The following is a 26,859-nucleotide window of genomic DNA, read 5'->3' on the forward strand; positions in this document are numbered from 1 at the left end:
ACATTTGTCTTTCGTTGACAGGATTTCAACCTCCCACCGACGCCTGTGACAAAAGCGCAAAAGGGGAACAGCAAAAATAGGAGAAAAAAGAACGCGTGCATTCTATGCACAGTTGCAACTCGTTCACTTGACACACAGGCTCACAAGCTCGTGCTGCTCCTGACCTGACACCCTGCTGCCATCAGAATTAATTAATTAGTGCTATTGTTACTACCCGTAGGAAACGATAAAGAAGACAAAATGACTGCAGAAAAGACGAGCCCAAGGCAGGCACATACACATAGAACACTGAACAAACGGAAAACGGATGAAAAGAGCAAACGAATGGAGAAAGCATGAAGAAACGTTTATCTATTCCATCGTAGACCGTGCCGGGTACAGACACACACACATACACACTCCACTGATTGCAGCTGACACGTAATGACGTGATCCTGCATGTGGTGTAAATGACATGTGAGCAAAATGCTGATGACACAGGGCAGCTAGAGTGGTTTAGTGGAATTAAAGCTAGGCCATCCTCCCTGGAGGGATGTAGAATATGCCGACTATGCCCAACATGTGCAACCGTCGCCGCAAAGGGTCACATGTGCAAAGTTCACCTTCAAATGAAAGTAACGAGCGGGGTGGATCCTTATGTGTGAGTGTGTGAGTTTTTTTTCTTCTTGCACGTTACAACGGTACAATTGGCACGAAGGCAGCTTTATTTTACCGACTCGTCTAATATGGTAATTGTGTTGATATTATCTCGCCTTTATGCAGTACAGCTTTGTTCCCACGCTTCATTCTGCTACTTGTGTACCAAAAAAAAAAGCCTCACGTCCAGGTGATATAGAGACTTTCCCACTATTCATGTAGCACTATTCGCGTGTACCCCGTACGCCGCATTCATCTCGCTCGCATTAGTAGGCCAACAGAGTTTACACACACGCACACAAACGTTCGCCCGGTCGCTGGTGCATTAGCATAGAAACTGGTGCTCTTATTACACCCTACTGCGCCACAGGCCGACAAACACCCACTAAGTGCACCGTTAATGAGGTGTTCTGACACTGGTTAGTGAAAGGAGCTCAAAATTGCGCTAGGGTACTTCAGATCAAGAGAGCCTGCCCGACGATAGCGAGTGGTTCAAAATGGTTGACCTTTTAATGATGGACAGTGTGTGTTCTTTCCGTCGAGGGGCGTCTGGAACGATGAAGGGCTGCGAACGGTAGGCTAGATCATAGCAACCTTCTCCGCTCTTGAGGCCATGACTGAATGAACGACCGTGCGCCTCCTTTTGACGCTTTTGACACTCGCCACACGATTGACAGCCGGAAAAGCAGCACACTGGAGTACTTCGGTGGAAAGAAAGGTTGTGTGATAATTATGCTGTTTAGGCTTGAAGGCAAAATGTTTGCAGGTCAGATGTAGACATTCATTGCTACGTAAAAAGCAGCTTTTATTTACAAAACATGGCAATTTGTCCCCATCAGACCTATCAGCATAATTAATTGATAGCTTGAATCGAGACCTTTTTCATGATTCTATGATTCTTGCCATTCAAATAAGCGCAAGTAAACGAAACTGAATCACGATCATATCAAAAAAATAGTTATGTTTGAGTTGATCTCGTTTAAATTGTTGTTTGCTCAGCAAGGATTGTCTTGCTTCCAGTTGAGCAACGCTGTCAGATTGACGGCTAACATCATACATTTGGATGACTCCAGCACCGAACACGCACGATCCGGCGCCAAGACAAACTAGACACCCCTAGCTTGTCAACACATCCGGTAGCGCGTCGCTCAACTTCTGACAACTCATGTCGAAGCAAGCGTCGTGCTTGTAGCATCCACATGGTTCCACGATAGCGCAGAACATATCCAACATGCGGTAGAGCGAAGGGTTCTTTCTTTTTTATTTCTATCCAGCTCAACTTTGCCACGCGGGCGATGCCTGTGCCAAACCTTCCTGTTTCACTTCAAACCAAAATCGTGTGGAAATTTCCACCCTGACACGTGGCAAACGTGGTAAATCGCTACCCACAGCACTCCATCAATCAATTGTGTAATCGTCGTCAAAAAATTGATTGAACATCCTGCATACAATATTTCACTATCCTGGGCGATTGGAAGCCCATAGTAACGGCATGGTGCAAAGATGTACAATATTTGAATCCGTTTCGGTGTATATAAAATCCAGCGTACGTAATCAAACGTACCGTAGCCGTGGCAAGTGTATTTGAACGAACTGGCGCGCAGTAGTGATTGATTTCGGACGAGTTTTATCGAATGTTCACGACGCGCAGATTCACGATCACCCGGGGACGCGGTCGGAGTCTGCGTTTATCCCCTCTAGTGAAGCGATGTTGACATAAACGAATTGAGAGGTGAGTGAATGGGGTAGGAAAAATAAAGTATAAAAAATGCACACCCTCACACACAATATATTTCATACAAAACGGCCTCCCCGCGACGGTCACCATTGTCAGGGCTGAGAGGCAGTGTTTTCGACACCGTCGATAGGCATGAGTGATGGATTCGCCCCGTTCGAGCCTCGGAAAAGCATCATTACCCGGTCGGTTCAATGTCGCGGTGGGTCGGAAGTGTGCTTGTGAGGTTTCTCCCAGAATTGTCGTCACTTTTCAGTCCGTTCTTCTGCACATTTGCCACGAACAACGGCTTCGTCTTCGGCAGTGTCATTGGACGGTGCGGTATGGCTAAATTATGCTAACGAGCTGTTAATCCGGACCTTCCCCGGTTTCCCTATTCCTTCCGATTCCGTCTTGGAAGGGAGGCATTGGGGAAGGTGATGGTGATGGTGCTACTGCTACTGTTTGATGGCCCCTATAGTGGCAAAGCAAACGCAAAAGTGGGAAACAAGCACTGGGGAAGAAAACGCCAATGAGCTTCGTTCGCTCCCGATTTATCGACCGCGGTGAGGCGACAAAGCTTGTTTTTTCCCGACCCGCCTTTGTCGTTAGTGATAAAAAGGGGTGTTAATAGATTTAAGCAAATAAAAAAAACCATCCTCATTTTCTAGTTCAAAAGCACGGTAAGAGAAAAGTGACCTCAACATAGTATGGCTCACAATCGATCGTTTTAAATTTGCATGAAAATTGAACTTGAACGTGAGAATGAACGAGTTAGTTAATTAAAAGTTTATCCATTTAATGGAATATTGTGTGTGAAAAGCAAGGTAGATGTAAAGGCTTGCAATAAAGAAGGTTAGCCTCAATTATCTTTACGACAGTTTTGCATTCCAATTATTCGATGTTCCAAATGTATTTATATGCTCAAACCCAGTCAAACAACGGCACAAACATGGTTGCTACTTCCCCAAACAACGTCTTCGATTTCATTACGGCAACATGTGGTTCCATTTGGCATGTGCTGTAACCGTAGAACGACAAGGGTCATTCTCCGGCTGGTTTTAATGACCAGTCAAATGTCGTCGTCCTTTCGGCACCGACAGCAAGGATGGTTTTCGAGGTTATGTCTTGGCCATTCGTTTTACAGTATTTTTATGTCTGTCAAAATCGTTTTTATTGTTCCTCGATTGCTCGAACGAATCAATGTAGAGCGCTTGTTAAACGTCTTCTGCGTCCCAAACCGGGGGTTATTACAATCGAGCACTTTTTGATTGGATTTTCCATCATCGGCTAGCTTTTAATGGTATCAAAAACATTTCATTGAAAACCGGGTTTTATGTAACGATTTCTCTTTCCTTTCAATACTAAGGGCACTGTGTTTTAGGAAACTTTAAAGTTCATTTCCATGTTCCCGGACACTTCTTCTGTCACGATCTAGTTACATCATCGCAAGCATCGTCGCGTACCCATAAAAACTCGATTTTTCGATTTCAACCTTAAAAGAAACATTTTTTTTGTTTAAAAAGCTGGAAACCCGCTCAAGGCAGCAAAATGAAGAGTGAATTCAATTTCCATCCACATATCTGCCGGTTTGCGATTTGCTGTGACATTCGGCATACAAATAGTGCGAGTGGAAATCTCCGACAACTCTGGCAAACCAAACAATGTACCGATGATACCCTTTCGGTTCCGAAATCAGGTCAACTGAACCGGTCATGCTGCTCGTTCGGCCAGCTGACGGTTCCATACTGGTGTAAGACGTACCAGGCAGATTGCCAAACTTTGTCCTCCCACTGCTTTCACCAGGGCTGCGGTACACACAGTTTGCCGACGCCTATTGGATGGAAACAAGTGGCAATGATGCTGATGTATTCATAATACATTACTGCATCCTTCATGGTACGGCCGAATGGGTTGCATCGTTTCGGGCTTTACGTTCTCTTGCCTGAATGCATGATGGTTTTGGTCAGCAGCAGTAACATCAATTGCATTTCGACTAGATCGTTCTCCAGCCCTAACAAGCAATCAAGCTGCCAAGAAGCTATTCTACATTCGCATACACAGTGTTCCTTTCTTTAGTGCGATAGAGCCGCTGGACATTGCAACATTTCGGAAGGAAATGGATCTGTTTTTTTTTATTCGGATTTGCAATAAGTCAGGCCCATCGAAAACTTTGTGCTGTAAACGTTATTCCACACTCTACAATCATGGTAGTTATGTTGGTTGTAGGTCGAGTGACATCATCATCATCATCATGTTTGCTTTTGACAACTGGTGTGATATCTATGGGGGTTTGCTTCACTATGCAGCTGAATCTTATGATATGGAACGATGGAGTCAAATATCAATAACCTCATTTTAATTTGGTGACATTATGCATAGTTAAATCAGTGTCTTTAAATATGATATCATAGACAAATAATGATTGATTTTTTCTCTGAAAGAGTGGTTGGAAGTTTAATAAAGTGTTATTTAGTTTACTACTCAATCAAAATGTTATTTATTCACTTATGGAAATTTATCCATCTCATTTAATATGAAATGGTTATATTATTATCTTTATTTTACTTTATAAAAATATTATTATTCAAATATCTATTACAGTAGAAACAAACGTACATTTAATGGAAGATGTAATCCTCAATTAATATATTTTACTAAGATATTTATGTTTGAGGCACTAATTTATTGAAATGGTCAGAAACCATACATCAAATTATTTCTCTAGAAAAACAAAATTTGTACAGATATGGTGGAATTGTTTGTGTTCCTATAAAACATGAGATGATAAAAATAGATTGATTCTATCCGGACAGGATGTATAAGGATTATGTCAGCTCATCCATGGTACCTGAGGCAGCACGGTGGTTTATTGCATGCATTATGGATTATGTTGTGCAGTGATATGACGCTGATTCTTCGTAGTCTGTTTTTTCGTGAATTAAATTTACTGGTCACGATTCTTTATATGATATCTTATTTCTTTTTCAAACCAAGTCGAAAATCATTCCAAATGAGTACGTGTTTTTAATTAAGCTAGATAATTTTATCGAAAAACATATAGAAAAGCTTTTAATACTAAAAGCTAACTTCCCTCAAACGCATAGGTAAACAAATTTCATTAATAATGCAGTACACGCTTTACATCGACTGACTGTCATTAAAATATTCTGCGAATATTTTCATTTTCTTGTGTTTAATAATTCCTTTGATCGCTTTTTCCTGTCCCAACTAGAGCTAAAATGATCACAACAAGGTGCACATTTTAAACTGGTGTCTCCTTTTATTTCCCCGTCACGTAGTTTTCCCAGTGCCAAGGGTGTCGAAGATATGCATTAATAATGCTACATAGCTGCTGGAGATGCATTTAATTTAACTTTGCTCTATATTAAAATTGTCGCTGAAAGAAGCTTGTTTTACAAGTGATTTATGCTTTTTGTGAGTTTGTTTTTATTTTGAAGTTTTGTATAACAAAGATAAAAAACGGTTTCTAAACGCTCGTATAGAAAAGCGTTATAAAAATTCTTCAACTGTTAAAGGGTGAAAGAAACTGCGAAAAGGACCGGTGGGAACAATTTTTCCACGTTCATCACTCAACTATTTGCCACCTCTTTTCCTTTCGCCGCAGATCTGCTTCTTTGTCTGCCAGACGAGCGGATGATGGCACCTTCTTCTGGCACCAGTGCGACGAGCTGTTTCCACCGTTGTGCGGCAGTGAATTAAGTGGATAAAGCAAACGCTGTGCGCGTGTCGGTGGGAAATGGGATGGGCAGAAATACTTTGCATTCTTCCGTTATTTCATTCCGCCAATTTGAGGTTAATGACAGCCATACTGGCTGCAGGACCGCAGATAATGGATGCTGTGGGCGAAACAAACTTTATGCACTTGTGCTGCTGAGGTGGATTGAGCTTCCGGTGGGAAGGATAGCGAAAAGTGCCTGACGATGACATAAAACAGCGAAGCATTCTTGATTAAACTTATTTATGAGCAAGGAAACGAACGTTTTTGAAGCGTTTTTTATTACCAATGGTTTGTGACTACTTGTTTTTTTTCGGGTTTTGAGTAACCACAAATGTAGTAAGTACAAATATATTGGTGCTAATTGCAGATACGATTATGCTTGCATAACACGAACTGACAAAAAATATTGTTTATTAGCCACAAATGTTGTCTTATCAATTTTGAAAATCATTTCCTCTGTACCGTAGCGACCCTCATGCTAGCTTGTGCAGACTTCCTTACCTTTAAGCTAGTGAAGAAGACTCAAATAGTTAGTCCCTGCTACTGTGGAGACTGTACAAATATCCTCTATGCTTACCTTTATTATATACTGAACCATTTACCACTAATGCCTCATATCATATTGCCTTCATTTTTCAATGTTCGAAAATACATCGAAAGCTTCTTTCTTAAAGGACAGAAAGAAACTCTCAAAATGCCTTATTCATGATTGATACTCGTTTTATCCTTTAGTTCACTAGACCAGCAGGAAAAAGATTGCGCACTCAGCCATTACAGTAGTTGAAGAGTAGGAGTAAGAGGGATATCTTTTAGAAACTTTTACTTACACAAAGAAAAACCAGCGGTCGAAATCACACCATCAGCAAACGATCCCACGCCACTCAGCATAACCTCAACGAGCGAAACGGAGGAAATGGCGGTGGGACACTCAGCTTCAATCTGCTCCGATTATCAGAACACGGCTATCGGCTCCTCCATCGATTACCGTGAAGCATTGTGGGGCCTGCTTGCTGCACGATAAAATCTTGTAACCACTGGTAGGGACATAAATTTCACGCACGGTATAAGAGTAGTGCAGTAATGTTGGGCAGAAATGAAATCAGAAAGCTTTGCCGTAAGAAGGATTCATTGATAAATTTGTTGACATTTGTTAGGCAACTTTATGATAGTGGTTTTATTTGCCCAATACCTGATGAAACCAGGAGCTTTAATCGCGATAAATGGCCTTTTGAGATGGTGTGATGCATGATAGGTAAAGATTTTTAATGAATATGAAATTGCGTATTTTCTGTGCGAATAAAGTACCTTCTGTAATAGCTTTCACGACTCGTTTGCTCTGCTAATGCTCGGCCATGAGCTGATAAGTATATTCTGCTTGTACCTAATTACTCTTGCCTGTGGTTAAATTGCCCCATTGAAACTTTTACCTTGCTGGTAGCAATTGCTGCTCACGTACACTCCATCGTCAGCCAATTAGAGGCAGCAATGGGCGAAACATGATCAAATGTTTTCCCACCTCTCTCCAGATGTAGTAAGACAGGGAAAATCAAACCAATCCCGCAGCACATTTTCTCCCCTCCTCGTGATGCGTGTTTAAACATTTTCATATTCAAAATTTTCCCCTTTTCCATCACTTTCTCGCTCACATGTTTTCGGTGGCGGCGAAATTTCACGTCAAATTCCAGCTGTCCATCAACTATGTTGTCGCCCCGGCGCTAATTGCAAGCAAACACGGGCCCCGAACACGGGTTGCCGAAATTCCACACCATTTCCCGTTCACCTTCGGAACGCGATCTGAGCTACGTGTTCACTGTTTGCCATTTACCTAGCTGCAACGGTCGACACGTTTGTCTTTCACCGGTTCGCGGGTTTCCGTTTTGGCAAGCCCACCACTGCCAATAGCAAGGAAGTGAGCTAGGAAGAAGAGGAAGAGGAGCAGTATTTGGAAAGCAAATGTAAAATATATGTTCGTCACTAATGGATGCCTGTCGACGGTCCCGGATCGGTTAGTGCAGCGCGCCGAAATCTTCATCTATATTTTTGTCCACAGCGGCATTCAGTCAACGGCGTTCGGTGGCGCAGTTGCATCGATCTAGTCATCAATCTGATCTACCACCACAACCACTCAGCTCATCACCTACGACCGATCTAGAAAGGAAACGACAAGCAAGTGATCCGGGCAAATTTCAAACCGGGGGAAAAAATTGGTAAAGTTATCTCATGGTGCATCCGATGATGCCATCATCTGCCTTCGTGAGCGGTGGAGAAATATTTCTTTCCGTATTTCGTTATGTCGTGATGGATGACGAAGATGGGGAACTCATGGATACAAAGTAAGTGCTTTGGCATACAAGTAAATCCCACTCAAAGTTTGACCGAGTTGTCGATCGGTATGGTTTATGCCCAGTTTTGATAGAAAATTGCAATTTGCTCTTCTAGCTCCGTGGGTAGCATTGATGCTACTACAGATGGAAATGGAAATTCAATAGGAAACGCACAAAGTGTGTATGCTTACATCGCGATGAAATGCATACGTTTGGATAGAATTCAATTTATGCTAGCAGGAAAAAAAATGCTACCAAACCAATTTAGGTTAGATGTAAAAGGCTTCCCAGGCAATGTAAAATGGTTAAAAATATCCAATAGGAAAATGCATAGCATTGAATGTTTGTTAAGCTGTTACAAGCGAAGGAAAAATCAAGAAAAATTACTTGACCTCACAATGACACAACGACCTTGGCAGTTGGTCATGAAACCTTTGGAAGCATTGCATGGTCAAGATGCAATTCGATCTATTCAATTCGAGCAGAACTTGAGCCCCTCAATCTTCAATCCCGTCACATTGGACGTCGCTTCGGGCCGGGTGATCTTTGATTCGTTCCTCCACGCTCGGTAGCTATAAATATCAAAAGTTTTTGCGGGGTTCTCCTGTTGGCAAATGCATCGACCAAATACTGTCTGGGCGTGAAAACAAGCTAGATGATTGGCTGCCACTTACGGATGGCAATGATGGTAATTATTTTAAAACTTTTCCGCTCTATTCTTTTCCAAAATTTATGAGCAATTAAGGTAAAAAAATCGATGTTGATGCATCTCGCAGTTTAAATAATATGGATGCATGTTTGCTTTTTTGTTAGCGTGAGTGGTTTGATTAGCGTCACTTTTTGAAGATCTTTCACTTAAAACAGATTATCTTTTGTTCAAATCATGCAACGTGAAACTAAAAACTGTATTAAAAAAGGTTGTCACTATGCAACGAACCACTCTCACGGAAACAGTACCCATGATAAAGCATTACAAAGCGATGCGTCCATGATGCGTTCCTCTTAATCTATCGCTTTTAACTGAATCCATTTGACTAGATATTGGTAAGCGCAAAGCAGTGAAGCTGATAGTGAACCGGTTTACATGGAAACAAACGTGCGGCTCGAATGGAAACAGTGAGCAGCGTGGAAATCCTGGGAAAGCAGATTTCCGATGCTAAAATTAGCATCAAACATTCGCTGGCCCTGAACTTCGCTATGCTGTTCGTTGCCGATGTGAAACGTACACGTGGGTGAGGGGAGAGGAGTGGGGGGGGGGGGGGTACTTTTATCGGAACGGAGTGATGTTTATGAGCAGATTGGATGGGATTTGCTATTAGATTTTAAGAATCAATTACTATCGGACTGTAAATGTGTATCCCGTTTTTCATATCGAATAGAAACCAGGTGTCCTATTTTGATTTCCTATTTCGAACTTATTGATTTACTGCCTTAGGCTTTTGAAGAACGGGAAAAGAGTTTATTATATTTGATATTTGCATTAAGTGATTGCTGATGAGTTTTGATGATGAATAATGATAGAGTGCATACATTGTCTCCGAAATGGTAGGAACATAAATATCCCATAATGAAATGTGATAAATCATTCTGTAAAAATTAAATATCTATAGAACAGTTAAATATAAGCTATTTCAATTTAGCCTTACTAGCATTTAGCCTTCATTTTGCGTAAATATGACCATCTTTTAATTTAACCAAAGGTTTCGTAAAACAAATCTCAATGATAAACCAACCAGATATGAATTAACAACCCGCAATATGTTTTCTCTCATGTCTGGATATTCAGTTGGAAGGGAAGCGTATCTTAAAAAAAACCTTTTCGTTCTAGCCTTAAAAATAAACTGAAACCCCGTTCTCATCCGGAGCCAAACATCCATCACGGTAATCATGTCTTATCTTAATCCTTATCCGCTGGCAGCTAAAGCTCAATCAAGACTATGGCAACAAAGCAGCAGCGAAACCTGCCAAAACGTTTTCGCTCCGGTCCGTTTGAATGCCGGAAGTGGCATGTTATTGTTGTGCATTTGTTTGCAAAAAAAAGGATAGGTGTTGCTAGGGAACTTCAGAGCCATATTTTCGACAACACAATAGATCAAGTTGGCATTGCAGCTAGGGCTTCGTCGTTCAGCCAACGGTCAGGCCAATGGCATGCGATAAGCGCCGCTGGCGCTGAAACGTTGGAAACAATGACCTCAGAACCAACTGTTGTACCGTGTACCGTATGTTCGTGTAGACGGTGTTGCTGGCGGCTTGAGTCAGCGCAAAAGTCGAACGGACATGTTGGCAGACCGCTTACGCTTGACTCGTAACACGGGCAACCCATCATAATCCCATATTCAATTAAAACTTCATCCTTTTGTCTTCGCAGGTCCTCGGGCTAAAAGCAAATCCAGCACTGGCGGATGTGTCGTTCGCCCGGTTGGCTGTGTGGCTGCCTGGACAGGCTTAGGTATGAGCGAGGCATGCGTGCCGGATATCCACGCAACCCATCGGTAAAATTTCTCAACTTGCTCGGATCTCGACTTTAAGGCCGGGTGGTGCTGCCGAAGAGCTGAAAGTCTAGGCCACTTTCGCTAATGGTGCGACTCGGTACTACGAGCAAAGAGGGTAAAGTGTTACCCGCTTGATGGCACTCGTGCGGTTCAAACTTTACCCGGGTCGTACGCTTCATGTGCTGCAACAGCCCTTGGGCGGTACCGTGCGCCTCCATTCGATTGAAACGTACACTTAGGCCAACCCCGGGTCGGTTAGTCGTGGTGTCTCCAAGCCGCATACACGTTGGTGCCTGTGTCAAAGGGCTCGCATTTGTTTCAATATTTTTCCTTTCTCGTGCACACGCACACACACATTCTCTCTCTCCCTCTCCCGCTCCATTGATGCGGTTTGTGATGAGGATGACAACGCCGAAAGCGGCAAAGGAACGAGCGACGAGTGCCTACGACTGTGTGCTTCAGATTTGAATGAAAAATAAGCGCTGGCTTATTATTTAATTAATTCGGGTAAAAAACACACTCCCAACCATCGGTCGGTATCGCATCGGTGTAGGGAACGTGGTTGGGTTTAATTATTTTCCAACCTCAAGTCTTAAGCTTCCAAATCCATTTCAAAACGCATGATCGTAGTGGTGATGGAGTTGTTGGTGGTGGGTGTGGTGGCGGTCACTAAAATCCTTGTCCTTTTGTACCAAATTCCAGCTAAATGGTTGGTGTGTCACTTACATGCCGTTCGCTTATGGTTTGTGCATGACTGGACACGTTTGGCGAATAAATCACTGTGCTCGTTCTGCTGGAATTGTACGTTTTGTGGCCAATTTGTGGTACCGGATATTTTGTCTTTAACGTTTGTTATTCCTGTTTTACTTCTATATCTGGATCCTTTTTATCATATTTTAACATTGGACTACAAATTCTCAAGCTATACAATTTTTATATTTAATGAAGCAGCATGTCAGATATTTTAAATTGTATATTATAATATTAACTGGAAAAACAAATTCCGTCTCAATTTTAGAAAACAAGCACCACACACCATTCGGAGTGAACGGTTGGTTCGTGCCTGATGAATAATGTTTTGCCACATCCGACCGGCACATGCCGCACAGTTACGATCCACTCGATGTTTAGTACCGTTTTACGGCTTAACGCGGTGTGCAAGTATGTATCTTGCACGACCGCAACCACTAGCATGTGAAACTTAAAACAAACACATATTTTACTACCATCCAATTCCGATCCGGTCAAAGCCCGAGTCAATCAATTCGTCTGAAACCTTGAAGGAAATTTTCTTCCCGCTTTCAGGCCCAATCGCTAGAAAAACAAACATGCGTCTAGTGCGAATGAAGCAACAGCTTTACTCTGTCAACCGAAATTTTATAGTCGGCAGACATTTGCTACCCGTCACTGTCGGCTCGCACCCGCGCAGTTTGCAGAGGCAGCAACAAAACAAAAATCCGCAGCATAAACATTGGTGCCAATTATGTCGAATAAAAGAACATTTCGCACGACGCACCCTACACACTTGCTTCGACGTTTGCCCAGCTTCCCAGTGCTATTTAGTCTCATGGGTGATGAGAAAATGAATAAGGCCGACCAATGTTTCCTTAAGAACTCACCCTTGCCCCGCTCCTCAACCGCCCTTCATCATGAGGCGTGATGGAATTTCGTTGCCCTTTCCATCGGCAGCTGTTTATCTTTCCCATATGCATACGTTGTCACCCCGACTTTCCGACGGCATCGAGTAGAAGATTGAGCTTAAAACTATGTTCTCCGCGCATCATCGCGCTTGTTTGTTTATCTGTGTATGCGAGTGTGTGAAAAGGCTAGACAAACATGTTAGGATGTGTGATGGTGGGATAGGCAATCTACTACCACACCTCTTACGCGATAGAGGCGCAGTTGCGAAAGCAGTTTGCATTTGATTATGGTTCTCCGTTAAAACGTAGGATTTTGTGAACCGTTCAACGGAACCCACCGTACATGTTCGTTTCATATATTTGGCCAACTCTATCACCCTTTAGCAAGAGCAAACACTGGCGGCCCACTGTGTAGCTCACAGAAACACATTAACGGCTTTAGCTGGTCTACAACCTACACACTCACACGCAAGGTGTACAACGGACAATAGATAGCAGTCTTGGCTGATGCTTTCGGTGATATATACTAGAACGCTAATCGAGGTGTACATAATGAATATACAACTAAGCTCATAAATTAATTTCTCTATACTTTGAGCCATGCCAATTTTTGCCGTGGCTTTTCCCACTATACTCATCCCTTTAAAGCTATCGCTTAAACCGTTCCACCACAGCGGATGATTGGGATTAAAATTTGGTTTTCCTCTGTGCACATCACCATTAACACAAAGCGGAGCGAAACCGCTGCTAATAAACATCCAATCAGTACGGACTACGTACATGTGCCACTTTTTTTTTCTTCACTCCAGTACAGCCATTCATACGTGAAGTGTTGCAGTAAATTGAAGCTCTAATTAAAATTCAATTAATATCAGTTCACCACCTACCACCGTTCAGGCGATCGCATGGAACCTGATTTCAGTTTGAAGTGGTCGGCGTCAACTGTACACGCTATCATTTGATTGCAGACTTGTTGGGATTGAATTATTAACTGTTTTTTTTTGTTTTTGTTTGGGTAGTTGTTTCTGTGTTGCGGTTTGGATCATCAATCATAAAAACGCACTTGATGAAATTGAAGGATTTTTTCTCTCTTTCGATTGATAGTATGCTACAATGGACCGTCGGGAATGGAATCGGCAGATGATTGAAAATATATGTTTTGTTCTCCAACTCGTTTCAATTTTACGCTGTTAAGTAAAACTGCTGTGTTGTATTATACACTGCTTTTTCAATACTTTGAATTATTACTTTCAAGCAAGCAAAACAAAATACATAAAATGATTCTCGCCATCTTTACTCCATCAATTACGCATGGTACTAGCTAGCAAAAGAAACAAAGATCGTTAGAATCTCTTGAAGGGGCTTGTTTATACGTTTCTCTTTTCATAAGATGCTCCTGCTGCTTTTGAAAGGTTGCTTTTTATTGTCGATTGTTGATCTTGTTGCGTTATTTAATTAGTAACCAGATAGTCTTCGGAATCCGAAGAGGTTCTCAGTTCGTTAGTGTTTTACCAGACTTCTGTTTTTATTCGAATTTCTCACAACCTTCTATAATTATGATTGAGTGTTCCAAGACAAAACAACAACAAGAATATGAATAATCGAAAATAATAAAAAAAATAATAATAATAATAATAATAATAATACTAATAATAATAATAATATTAATAATAATAATAATAATAATAATAATAATAATAATAATAATAATAATAATAATAATAATAATAATAATAATAATAATAATAATAATAATAATAATAATAATAAAAATAATTATAATAATAATAATAATAATAATAATAATAATAATAATAATAATAATAATAATAATAATAATAATAATAATAATAATAATAATAATAATAATAATAATAATAATAATAATAATAATAATAATAATAATAATAATAATAATAATGACAATAATAATAATAATAATAATAATAATAATAACCAAAATTATAATAACAATAATAATAATAATAATAAAAATTATAATAATAATTAGAGCGAGTCCCTACATTTTCAAGCTATCTCATGGTTTCAATTTCAATAAAGCTCAATTGCACTTGGTAACAAAATTGAGCCTAACCCACATACGATAAATTTTACTTGCTATCATTCTAAAAAAACTGTCAATTTCGTTTAACAACATTCGTAAAAAAAGCTCCCAAACTGTTTTTTGTATGGATTGTATTAAAAAAAACCTTAACGAAATCTAAATCACCTCCACTTACGGTGTTCGTTCAAAGAAATTAGGCAACATTTGGCCTGAAAAGCAAAGGGATCCTTAGCAACAGGGTGCGCCTTGCCGCAAAAGCTTTCCGCAAACAAACATTTTACATTTCTGCTATGTAAACCATCCGGCTGGTTCCGTTTTTTTCCCGCTAAGGATCCATTTGTTTTTGCCCCAGTATCGTTAAGTATTGTATGTTCTATCATCGGTGGCAAAGATTCTTTTAAAAGTACCGAAATTAATTACCCTCTCAAAAGGGGTTCGGAAAAAGATTTAACAGCTTAACGTAAGCATGGAAACGTGAGCGACGAACAGGACAAAGTGTTTAAAAAAAACGCAAACGCACTTCCCGATCAACGCCCGAGCAACTTGTTCCGGTGGTGAGATTAGCTGTTGTTGTAAAATTTATAAACGGCATGTTTTCCGCCTATACTGTAAGCTTTGCACTGCGGTTTGTGAAACAAGAAGTGTTATGATGTATAAAGCCTTACCTTACTTCCTTACGTCATGAAACGGATGCCATTGGTTTGATTCACTTGAAATGGAAGAAAGGAAAAAGAAATAAATTATAATTTATGCTTAAAGTTTGCTGATTTATGTAACACGATTATTGCTTATCAAAATTTCTACAATTTATGTACGAACATACTTAATGTTTTGTTGGATGGTATAAAATAGAAGTTTTAGTCAACGCATTTAATAAGCGTAACATTAATGCAACATTCATGAGCTACGAGCAATAGTCTCCACCGTTGATGATAGTTATTCTGGAATGTGAAACTTCGTCTAGACATTTTACAGCTGTTTAAATAGTACTTTCTGCATTATCCAAACACCGCGTTATTTAACTACCCAAAAGCTTAAAGCAAGCTCCTTATTGGCGAAGGTACAACAAGGGACACCGGCGCGTGGCCGGAAATGGCAATGGGAAATCACCTTACTGACAGCTGTCAAATTCGGACGAACCCTTCGCATGCTCAGCGGAAACACTTCAAAGTTATTTCATTTTGCACCAAATTCCGGCACTTCAAGACTAAACGCTGAAGGTGCTTTCATCCCGTGCCCTGAACGAACCCGTTAATCGCTCTTCGGGAATCTTTGGAATTTTCCTTCACCCCCCACGGCGATGTTGTTGCCGAGTGAGTCGTAGGGAAGGATGAAAGATTTAGAAGAAGAAAAAAATATTTCTACGAACTTCTTCGCCAGACTGTCACAAATCAGGATCAACTTTCCATTGGCCTGATCCAAACCTGTGGTCTGAAGTAGCCGTTTTTTTTTGTTTTGTTGTGTTATTTTATTTTGTTCATCGCATGGAACATCAACGTCTTGAGCATGGTGGTTATTATCGGGTATTTGTGTTTTATTTTTGTTGTTTCGCAACATTTTTCAGTAGCTACGACTTGGAGCACCCTTGCTACTTTGTTGGTAGAACGTGATGCTAGACGGAAATCCTAGAAATTACTTCTCCTGCACGTAATGTACCTTTAATTATGAGCATGTTTTTTTTGTGCTGTCTTTTTCATCCACTAAACCTTATTATGCACTCCATTGGCTCGGTAGCGAGAGTTTATGTCCTTCAACATTGTCTCCCTTTACCGAAAGCTCTCGGGTGGCTCGCACTGTCGCAGCTAATGAAGGGACAGCTTCCGTGAAATAAGTACATCTTTGTTTCGCACCTTCTTTGAAGTGCCATTTTCACCTAGTCAAATTTAGTTTTTTCTTCCGTTCCTTTTTTCTACTTTACCGCTATCTTCCTTGCAGCCTGCCGGAGTTATGGTTTTTGCAAACTTTTCACTTTTTTCACTTCTAGCAAAAGCAAATTGACCCTCCGTCTATGATGGTGGGCAAACATCGACAACGTTGGATGAATAATTCATCCCGGATGAAAATGCCTCCGAGCTTAATAGGTTTATTGATTAAAAGATAAAAATAATCTCCCCTAAGTGCACGCGCCGACAGTCCGCTTCCTGCAACTATTGCTCTCGCACATTTTGGGCACATGGGATGGGAAAAGTGGTGAACTGGTTGTGGAAATGTAATACAAAAAGGTTCAAATATTATGACCGTGTACCGCGTTACCTAACCTAATTATAAAGAGTGGAAGCGACAGCAATGAAAAGGTTATACAAGGGCCCTATTTCTTACCACCCAAAACCGTCGTATCCGTATCGGCGAAGAGCGGTGCTTGCGTTGGCTATCATAAAAAATACATGTCCTTTTGCTGACTTTGATTTGACTTTCAATAGTGCGCCCGTGATATTGGCTGCACCAATCGAGGAAAGGGAAAGCGGCCCATGAAGCCTTAACCTCGACGTGAACGATTCCCGAATTCCAGCACAATGATTAAGCCGTATCAAGTTCAATTTTGGAGCTAAACGTAGCGAACAGCGCAGCCAAATAAAAGGACGGACCAAACGAGTGTGTTTTTCTGTTTCTCCCAGGCACAGGATAGAAAAAAGTCTGCTTGGACTTTCCTGTTTATTTTTGCCGTTACATGGGCGTTCGTTAACGTTCAGTTTTCTTCATTAACCGATCGATACCAAGAGCTGGTCCTTGGTAAGCTGGTGACCCTGTCGTACGCGCAAGGAGGTTGGAAATAACGGGCATCCCCTATAATTTCCCCGTCCCAGCTTCCCGTCCCATATGTAGGGCGGATAAACTGGCCCCGAGGTCGCATTACTAATCAATCGATCCAGAGCAAACGAGCCGGATGGGTGGGAATTTTAATTTAACTTATTATAGCCTTTGTATAGCCTTAGCCTGCGAAAAATCTACCCACGTGTATAGGGGGAATAGAACGGGCCAGTCCCTCATCATACGATCAGCATCAGCGTTTTGCTGCTGAATATTTCATCAACTTATATGATAGAAACTGAACGTGAAAGCGACAGGAAGCAAAGTTAGTTCCGACACTCCCACTGGCCTCTGTAACGCTGTGAAGGTTGTGAGCTTCTTTTCTGTCCAGCACATTCCACACCAGGAAACAAAACATGGAAATCACGACGAACGGAAAGTTTTTAATTAACTACCATAACTTTGCGCGACAAAAGGATGAAGTTGCAGGTATGGAAAAAGTCACTCTTGACATGTGAAAAACGCCTACAGGCTTCGTTGAACAGTAGAGCAAAGCTTCTCTACGGCGAGGAAAATGCTGATGCCGCTTAACAATTGACAAACTACCGTGAAAGTGTGAATATGATGAGTTACCCGTCGGTAACCGGTGGGCATTGTATGGCGTAAAACAATTACAAATTGTTGCAAAGCACAATCAAGAAGATTGAAATTTTACTCTACTACCAAGCAACGTTTTACGGTTTATTGTCATGGAAAATAGAACATTGAAAAAAAGTTAACAATGAAAAAAGTCTCTTTTACCTCCATAAAATAAAATACTTAAACAAAGAAACGCAGGCAATTGAAGCCAAAGGTGCATTTTATTTTGTTAAATGTCTCATAAACAATTTGCGATTATCCTTTTTTATTTGTTAAGTTTGTCAATATGCTTAACAGCTTCAATAGTTTGGCAAGTTTTTAATATTGCTGAATTGTAAGTACACTAACAAGATTGAGAGATACACAGAGAGATAGAGAGCAAGAGAGAGATTATTTCCATTTTATGTCTATGAAATATTAAACTATAATCTGCCTTACATCACAGTTCAAAGCTCCTCAGGTGCTTGATAGGGAGATACTCTTTCCACCGAAATCTCCGTTGGGAAAGGGTGAAGTTAATCTGAAACTCATGCATGACCTCGAACGCACTGATACGATTTTTTCCGTAAAGCATCAGAGCTTTCAAAACTTTTTACCTGTGCAACTGCCCATAACCTTCGGAGAGAATTGTTTACCCTAATTATGCGGTGGTCAAGTTGAAAGCAAAGGCTAAATAAAATATTCCCCGACACCGTCCCATCGGTGTTGATGGTACCCGTCAGCTTCTGGGCCCACCTGGCTAAAAAAACAAATCCCTGAACACGTGAAGTGTACGGTAAGCATCATCAATCAGGATGAAAAACCATTGCCCTTTCGGTCTACCAGTATCTGCCCATAATATTGAGGCAAAGTGGACTAACGATGGACACACGGGGGTAGCGTTACGCTACGGGCAGACAGGTGCTAATATCGCTTCGCATAGAACTGTGGCACACAAGGTGACAGAGAAAAATATGATCAAATGAACAATCGTTTCTCACCTCGGCTAGGCTCCCCACCGACGTCAGACCACTGATGATGGCCATGATGTATGACCGGCTGGAACCAGGGCGAAATGGATTCGATGGCTCGTACAGAGCGCTGCTACAGCAATATACCCGATCAAATGGAGAAGAAGCAATTCGACCACGAGAGAAGAAGCAACGCAAAAAAACCGCAAACGTGACAATCCAATGGTAGAAAACAAGGATGTAGCCCGCTTTTTCCATGCTCCCAGCTTATGTGTATGTGTTTTTTCTGCTTTCATGTTTTCCTAGCAAAGGAAAACCCAGCTCAAGCGGCTCAACGGTAACACATGCGGCAAAACGATTTCGATTGGCTGCGGGCAAAAATTTATCAAACGCACTCAGACGGATAACATGCCGATAATGATCACACCTTGGTAGTATGGCACCTAGCCGACACGCAATGGTCCATGAAACCGTGACGAGTGCAATCGACGTTAGTTCGTGGCGATTTAATGAGCATGGAGATGCTGAACATGTGTACGATTATGGCTTAAGGCAACGTGAGATGGGGAGAAAGCGCGAGGAGCATGATAATTAATATTTCAAACTTTTTTATGATCAGCAGATGGCATACTTTTATAGGTAGCTTAGGAAGCTAACATAAGTATTTTGCGTAAGGTGCTAAACGCTATTTGAGGAATTGATTTTGCCCTGTGTAGATGTAATAGAATCACGAAGAGAAAACATCTATACAACAATGCGCCCCAATGTACTTTGAAGCGTGTTACACGATAGAAAATTCATTGACCAATATTGAAATTGATTGTTTATGTTTAACAAATGATGTTAATAATCCCGTGTTCCCTCAATTCAACGCTCATCAACGCATTTATTAAAGCGATAACCAAGACATAACCAGCCGCCCAGTCTCTTCCATTGGTTCGAAAATAATTTTACTTATTGCTTAAGTGTTACCACCATCCAATCACTGCTGATACAGGGTCATATACACTCTTCGCTTAAATCCCAAATCAATGTTACCACACATAAACGGCGATGAGCCACCTTTTTCCCCAGGATCGTTTTCCATCGCATGAAAATTGTATGATAGTATTGCTTCCTTACTACAGCTTGATGGCGCCCAGGAACGTTTCGGTCCTAACGATGCCTGACGAGCGAGATAATATTTTGTGCCCCGCTTATACCCGGAGCTTATGCCCTACCCAGGTGAGCGTTTTTCGCCACGACAAAGGAGGTCGGGGGCAGAGGCCCGCGGCGCTCACTTTTAACGGCTTTATCGACCTCGGCTCGTTCGCCCACCTCACTGCTTAGGCCGGCTCTGCCGCTAGTCGGCTTTATTACGAGGGCGAAGCAAAATCCCTGCCAAAAGATAGCGTATTAGACTCATATTTTCAAATGTATTACTTTTTATACTTTCCAACTGCCTACAGCGACTGCCTTCTTTCAGCATGATCTGAGTGCGCGTTGGGAGTTGAGCAAATTACGTAAAATTGCTTAGCGAAATTCTAAAATTGACCAGTGGGCTCGATTGTATGGGCAGCATAAATGTGACTGGTATAATTAAATTATATAGGTACATACAACAACGAATTATTGAACATTAGCCCCTGGTCTAAGATCAGGTGGATGCTGTTTGTAAGACGGTAAGGACACTATTCATTCCTCATTGGCAATGCTATGCTTTTGGCAAGCTTTATGCACCTCAAATCTATACTTCGTGCCAAAACAGAATATACTGTTATGCCTAATTCCAGAAGTTAGGGTCCTTGTTATGTTTCTTTAAATTTTTTTTTAATATTTTACTTGATTTCGGCCGTCTGATACTTTCATCAAGATGTATGACCTAACAACAGGCGGCCCGTGATGAGTTCAAATGTGGTAGACTATGTTCTTGCAGGTCCTAATTACTTATATGTGGTATAGAAAGATATGGACTAACCAAAGTTTTGCGTGAAATAGAAAAACGCATCTTTTTAGAGATGACAGTCATTCTCTTGCTCAAAAATTGGAACATTGTTCTAAATCCCAAACTAAAACGTTCTTATTTGAGATTTCATCCATTCTGTTTAAAGTCGATGCATTAAATCGAATTCATTTTTAAAAACCGTGCTGTACAAATGTGAAAATCACACTTCCACATTGTACACATAGGCGTCGAGCTGAATACAAAACAGTCACCGTTCCAATCACACCCAGATTAGCTTTTGATAGCATTTGCAAACAATCGAATTCCCACGAGCCTCGCGGCATTCTTGCATAGACGCGATTTGCGGTAAACTGCTGATCATATTAACCGCAAGCTGTGTATCCAACGTTCGAGAAAACTCAAGCACAGCCACTCGATAGCATCACTAATAAGATCGCTCCAATCCCGTGAGCTATCGATTGCTGCTCGGTTGCTTAATCTTCCGGAAGCTACAACAGGAAGTCAAGATAATGATGGGTATCGGTAGGGAAAGGTAACGCTATCAATCGGCAGGAACAGGGTTTTCCATAATCATTACGTTATTGATTTTATTACATCCTCCGACGGACGGCACATTTGCCGGTGATAGCGAGCAATCGAACGTTGCCGAATGTTGCTACAGACACTTACTCCCCGTATGTGCCGCATCTTCAGGCGTGTGCGCCCAAAGCACGTTGCAGCGGGCGTTGTGAAAAGAACGGGAATACCCAAATGCCAAAAGTCGAGTGAGGCAAGTACTAGCAGAGTCTGAATTACATATCGCGAACCAAGATTCGGTTCCGCCCTTTCCTGACCCGGCGGCTGACGTGATGTTTCTGCACGAACACGGAACGGAAATATTATAATATAATCAACCGCAGATCGAAGAAAATATCCCACAATCTGGGCCGATGCTTCGTGAGGGGAGAGCGTGGACTGTCTCAAAGAGATAGATACAGCTGAAAGAGGCCGTGCAAACGATGGGACTAACGGGCGAAGGCCACGTACTGCGCCGCCCTTTTCCACTGTAGGCGTAATATTACAGTGGAGTGAAAAAGCGTTCATTATTTATGTGCATTTTGTTTGCTTGTACCGTACCGTTTACTTTCATCCTGCTGCAGCTGCAGCTGACTGTTCGGGGGACCTAACCAGCAATTGCTGAATATTGTGACAGCGTCTACTCGACATTTTGTAAACGATGCGGTCTAGCTAATGCTTTGGCACGGGTTTTGGCTTAACTGATGCCGTACAACCCGGACAGTTGTAAAGTAAACATGCCTGCCAACATCAATTGAAACGTTGGCTGGCTGGCTGTAATGCAGATGCACTGTTGCTGTTATGACGTTTAACTCGGCAAGAATTGTACAGCCTGGAAAAATGCAATTAATTTTGGCTTTTGCAGATAAGCTTTCCTGCGGGGCGAATTATTTATTCAAAGCCCCGCATCAGCTGGTACAGCTCTCACACCCTGGTGGGAGTCAGCAAGTAGCGCGTGGCCACTTGTTTCTTTTTATGTTCGTGAGCTTCTTTTTTGCCCATCGTCATTATTACAGCTTACAGCGAATTGGTCCTTCAAGGAAGCAGGTTATCTATAAAACCGACAACTTACGTTTACTGCTACCAGAGAGCAAAAGCCTACGAGACCGGAACAAGACTGCGTAATTGAAATGGATGTCTGAGAGTGATTAATGTGATTAACATAATAGCGCAGAGATGGCGGCAACTTAATTGTGAACTCACACCACCACCAATGCGTTCGTTCGTGATATTCAAGTGTTTTACATGTTCTTTGTTTTTTTGTTGCTTTGCTTAAATGCGTTTGTTTTAAACGCTTCATGCAGCCTTACAGTACACTCCCACCTCCCTCCCACGTTCGATGCGCCTCAATATTGTGGTCAAATTTCCTGCCGGATCTCCGGATTAATCAGTGAAGATGTTTAAATACCCTCCAACGCTGGGTGGGCACTTGGGCAGGTCTGCCAATTTCGAAATGAAACACACGCACACAGCACGATCTGGATTATTTCGCACTCCTCGCAACAACACTGAACCGTCGGTACACGAACGGTGGTGGATGGTCCTAAGATCAGGTTGATGATTTACGACGTTGTCTCTCACCTTCCGCACGGTGTTGCTACCGTCGACTGCGTGGTTGTGGGTTTCGTGCTCGAAACACAAAACCAGATACACACTAATCGAGCAGCAAAGCAAACTTGCTAGACAAACAAATACTATCCCAACACACCGTCTCCCCTTCCTTCCCCTTATATGGGAAATTAGCTGCTGCGCTGTGTAAGTTTTGTGTCTGTTTACGTACATCATACATTGGTTTCATATTTTTACTACTGTATACTTTAATGAGTGTAAATTACCGGCTGCAAGATGAAAGGGAATGTACAATTTGTTTGAATCACACACGATGGAAGTTCTTGTTTTAGGCACGGTTGGTTTAAAAACAAAAGGAAAGCTGTTCAATTAAGGCACGATAAAACCCTTTTGTTTGGAAGCTAAATCTGAACATCTTTAATGGGATAAAGGGTGCATGAATATCGGAATTTTGCACAACATAGTAATGGGATTTTGAATTTAGTCCAATGTGATTTTGGATAACTTCCTTCAGCACTCACATTCACATTTCTTGCTGGATTGGTTTCAGCTGTATCATTTTACAATCCTTTCACAGCAAGGATACCATGAGGTAAACAACCCTTTGAATCAAGCCAATCGATTGACTGTTGTCTGGAGAGTACAGTTGATACAGTCCATATAAAATTCATACAACAATTGTCCATTTTCCATCGTTCTCAGAATGCACCCTGTTGGCTTAAGCTGTTGAATATTCTCAAGCCTTTACGATTGGTTACACCAGCAGACCTTTACAGTTGAGCAGCCGCATGCATGAGGTACGTATTTCCCAGACACTGTAGCAAAGAAAGGAATGTGTGTTTGAACGGCGTCTGCTGTTGCTCGGTTCAATTACTTATCGATTTCCGTGTTTGACTGAAGCGCCTTAAACTAGCATAGCTGTTACCCCAGAATGCACATCATTTCATACGATTGACCATAATAAAAAGCGAAACTAAGACACTGAGACGAAGCACACTGAAGGTGAACAGGAGAAATGTTCTCACGTAACAATGCTGCATGGGAAAACGTGCGACAGCTGACTCCAGTACGTAACGCGAAGCCGTCCACCGACACCGTGCTCGTCTATTCAATATTCAAATGATATCCTTCACTGCACCGAACCATTTCCCGGCGGGAATCGTAATGGATTATTATTAACCATCCTAGCTGAATTCCCGAAGGCGCGGTTGAACTGTCGGTGGATATGGGAACACACATACATGCGCTCTTTACCTCTGGGGTGCTATAAGAAAATCGGAAAGTAATTCGTACCACACCAATCATGTACCACGAACCGATGGTCACAAAACTTCCCCCAACTATTCGCTTTATTGAACGCAATCACTAGCACCACTTTCACGCTAATCCAATTTATCTTTCTTCCAAGAACAACTGGAAACGGTTCGCAACGGCCACCTGGCAGTACCGTGCACAATCTTATCCAGTTACTGCACATTTCACACAGACGACGACAACGACGACAGTGACGACGAAATCAACTAGGAAGTGACAACGCTCGAGCGGAACCGACGGAATGTCACCAATGTCAACCACGTTTTATGGCAACTGGGGCGCACCGAGCAACCTCGGCTTTTCCACTGACACTGATCACTTCCTGGACTTACATTGCTGATTACAGTCATTATTACCCTTGGCCAAGGAAATGTGGCGAGCGTAAAATTCGGAAAAACTCTATCGTGATAATCGTTCCTGGAAGACGTCACTCGGGTTTTACATTTTACGTAACACTTGTCGACGCTTCAATGGAGGACAAAACTAGAAGCTACAGCTCAACTAGTGACAGTTTCTATTCAGTCGTTCCGAAACACATTGCAAAGATCGGTTGATCATAGTCCCAATTAATCGATTTTAAGTTTACGGAACAACTTTTCTTCAATTTAACATTTTACTTCCACAGTTTTGCACACTTGCGCATTGATCGGATATATTGTACAAACTGTACCACAATGTCAACGTAACTGCTGCCTAACCTTGCGCAATCGTCACCAATCACTTTTCTCGCCAATGACGGAACAAACATGCACTATCCCACATTTTTCAACTGTAAACTCTTTTCATCAAAAACATGCAAATTCAAAAAATAAAACTAGACGCTAAAGCAAATGTTTTAACATTACTATCCATAAACTGGACCAGGTACATAGAACATGCCAGGGCACAACCGAGTGCGGGGTCGAGCTCTAATAATTGCCGCTAATTTAATTTATGAACGCCATCACGCTCACAACCACACAAGCGGTAGATTTTTGTGAGCTATTTTTATTAGACACTGTGAAAACCGACACCAGCACTAACTCCCTAACGGACACAACACAGGGACACATAGCAGGAAGCAATAGCATAGTAATGCTACGGCACTGTTGGATATTCATCAATCTCGATCCGCACCGCACACGATCGTTGCACAGGAAGTACTTGAAATTCGATAGCGATCGGCCGCCATGCTCGTCAGTCGCGAAAACACAACCCCGCAACCCAAGTCCTCACTTCTAACGCGTTCATCATCGGGCGATCTTGAACCGATTAAACGATCCCAATATTACGATAGGTAAATGCACATAACGTAATTTTGGGCTAGTGTAAATTAACCAAATAACTTTTCCTAAAATCACTAAGAAACTTCCAAACCGTTTTGTTTGACCAAAAAATGACACATTTATGGTAAACGATGATCGAAATTAAACCGAACTGAAGGTATTTTACAACAGATACTCACTTTAAACCACCGTGCGATCACTTCTCGAACAATTTGCTTTTGTCGCTTTGGAAAACTGTAATGGCGTCCTTCACCACTAGCACCATGTTGGTTTCTCGATCGATTTTTTCATGCCATGTAACGTGTGTTTGAACCAGACACGAGTGCTTTGCTTCATTCTTTTTTGCCCTTTGGTTTGGTTAAAACTTTTTTCCGTTGCTCACTTTACACATCCCGTGTGATCCTTTGCACGTTTTCGGTCTACAGGAAGCATCAGAATCTGATACGACACTTTTCCGAAGGCTTTTCTCCTTCCACGATTCGCACGATACGATCTTACAAAGTACTCACTGAAACGTGACTGCACACGCAGCGCACACTCTACACCTTTCCAGAACACATCCACACGCTCCCACCCACAGTCTGCCGCCCTCACGGTGTGAGCAAGTGTTCCACAGGCTCATTGATCCCCGGTCCCGGTTGATCGGACACACCAGCCGGGGTATTTTCCAGCGACAGGAGCCGGGTAACTTAACGGCATGGAATTTGGCACAGTACTGAACGGTACGGGAAAATGCGAACACGAAACACGCCAACTCGCCCGTCCGAGAATGTCCCGAAACGTTCCGTGCACGAGAGTATGCGGCGACTCACCACGGTGCCGTGGTGAGTTTAGCCAAGACACAGTACCATGCTTTCCGACCGTTGGCTGTTGCTGTGCAATTTCAATCGTGCGGTTTGAAATTTGAATTCTAATACGCTCGTGTTGCGTGTCGATTGTGAGTGAAGTGGGGAATTACTTCAGAAACGGTAAAATGTAGACGGAGAAAAAAACTTTGCTTGATGGTGAAGATAATATTATTCCAACTGTCGCATTTTAAAGTTTATCTCGGTCCCAAAAAAGTCACAAACACAAGCTTAAAAAACACACATACTCTAGCATGGTTCTTTGCTCCATTGCTCAGCTAACGTTTGCTCTTACCAGTTACCATATCAAACGAATGTTAATTCGCAACCACCCCCAGCAACAGTAAAGTCGCCGAGTGAAACTTTTATGCATCATTATGTGGCGGGTGCGTGGTTGAAACGGTGCAAGTTAGCTG

At 41.8% G+C, this 26,859-nt stretch overlaps 1 protein-coding gene across 6 annotated transcripts in view; it reads right to left on the reverse strand.

Annotated features, from left to right (window-relative positions):
- LOC1275026 (uncharacterized) overlaps nucleotides 1-26,325 on the reverse strand; it is a 93,364-nt gene extending 67,039 nt beyond the window's left edge. For all 6 annotated transcript variants that reach the window (XM_061652490.1, XM_061652491.1, XM_061652498.1 and 3 more), the window contains exons 1-2: nucleotides 25,778-26,325; nucleotides 15,279-15,322 (exon numbers count right to left, since the gene is read on the reverse strand). The gene's annotated coding sequence lies outside the window, so the exon portion shown is untranslated. The remainder of the gene's footprint in view (nucleotides 1-15,278; nucleotides 15,323-25,777) is intronic.
- Nucleotides 26,326-26,859: the final 534 nt, after the last annotated feature.

The sequence above is a fragment of the Anopheles gambiae genome, chromosome 2, assembly GCF_943734735.2.
Source record: "Anopheles gambiae chromosome 2, idAnoGambNW_F1_1, whole genome shotgun sequence".
In the NCBI taxonomy this organism is placed as follows: domain Eukaryota; kingdom Metazoa; phylum Arthropoda; class Insecta; order Diptera; family Culicidae; genus Anopheles; species Anopheles gambiae.